The sequence below is a fragment of the Moschus berezovskii genome, chromosome 1, assembly GCF_049115385.1.
Source record: "Moschus berezovskii isolate FMDL1 chromosome 1, NW_MosBer_1.0, whole genome shotgun sequence".
NCBI lineage: Eukaryota > Metazoa > Chordata > Mammalia > Artiodactyla > Moschidae > Moschus > Moschus berezovskii.
The window spans coordinates 147905992-147907638 of NC_142460.1; the positions used below are offsets into that span (position 1 = coordinate 147905992).

The 1647-nt window shown below is 40.1% G+C and overlaps 1 pseudogene; it reads left to right on the forward strand.

Moving 5' to 3' along the window:
- Positions 1 to 999: 999 nt before the first annotated feature.
- Positions 1000 to 1309, forward strand: LOC129551237 (histone H4-like; annotated as a pseudogene).
- Positions 1310 to 1647: the final 338 nt, after the last annotated feature.

A 1647-nucleotide genomic window follows, 5' to 3' on the forward strand; every position in this document is an offset into this window, starting at 1 on the left:
GAGGTTTTGTGCCATCACAACTGAGAAAACAGAGGCTTTTTTTTTTTTTTTTAACTGTGCCATAGTTTTAGTGTGGGGTTTTTCTGTCTCACAATCTCGGTGATCAATGTTAAAAGGAAAAGATATATCTGACCCAACATTGGTTCACAGTTGTATCCATAGACGTAAGGCAAACACAATCATTTTTCCTTAATAAATTTTTCAAAATACAATATGATGTAGTCATAATGGTATCTTCTTTTACTTTAGTGTGGAGTTCACAATTTACTGTGAAAAATATAGAACCTAGCAAATTCTTGATTATTTTTGTTTATCCTAGGAAAATCCTGAAGACAACCATAGTTAAAATAGCCACAGAATGTAGGAATTGAGATTCCACGTGGCAGGTATTTGTGATTAAAGCAAATACAGAGCATAAAGCAGCAAAATCAGTAAACTGGGTCAGAGTACCAGCTCTGTAAGTGAGAAGTGGCCTGACCCACTTGCGTTGTTTGGAGCGGCTTGGGGCATCCATTGACTGACCTGGAATCTGAGAACGTTAGGGAAGGTCATTTCAGACGTCTTCTTAGTTCTAAAATCCTTTGTTTGGGTAAAGAAAAAGTTAAGCTATATCATAGCTTGCAAAAGTAGCAACAGTCACCCCTCCAAAAATTGCAGTCTTTACAATTAATTTCCTCTCTCCCAGTAACACCTTCAAATATAGAAAGGCTGTATAATCAAAAAAGCAAAAGTTTTCTTTGTATATGGACTTATATACATAAGCACAGTTTTTAAACCACAGTAAGCCTACGCAGTAATTTCGCATATAGAATAAGTCCCCTAAACGTGAACCAGTTCCATTCTGAGAGCCCGTTCATAAGTCCAATTTGTTAAGTCCAACAAAGTTAGCCTAGATACCCAACTAAGACAGTACTCTCTGTACTGTAAGAGGTTTACAACATTTTTCACACAAATAGCACATTAAAAAAGACACACAGAGGTTTTCTGACCAGCTCAGTCATGTCTAGAAGAGGAAAGGGTGGCAAAGGCTTAGGCAAGGGTGGCGCCAAACGCCACTGCAGTCTTGCAAGATAACATCCAAGGCATCACCAAGCCCGCCATTCGGCACCTTGCTCGGCGTGGGGGAGTCAAACGCATTTCCGGCCTGATTTAGGAAGAGACCCGAGGCCTGTTGAAGGTGTTTCTGGAGAATGTTATTCGGGACGCAGTCACCTACACGGAACACGCCAAGCGCAAGACGGTCACTGCCATGGACGTGGTCTAAGCGCTAAAGCAGCAGGGACGCACCCTGTACGGCTTCGGAGGTTGAGCTGCTGCCCCTGTGTTATGTGTGACAATCTCAAAGGCCCTTTTTAGGGCCATAAAAAAATAAATAAAAAATAAAAAAGACACAAAAAAGTAAAGAGAACGTTTTTCTCTTACAATATAGCACCTTGAAAAGCATAGTAGTACAGTACAACGGCCGGCTTATAGGGACACATTTACATCTTTGAAAGTTTGCAACTTAAAGGTTCATATGTAGGGGACTTACCGTATAATTTATTTCTTATGTGTACAGATACTGCATATAACTTTCCCAAGCTATTGGTACATGTGTTCATTTCTCCTGGATGTGAAGCAGGAGTCAGATGTTGAATTGAATACATA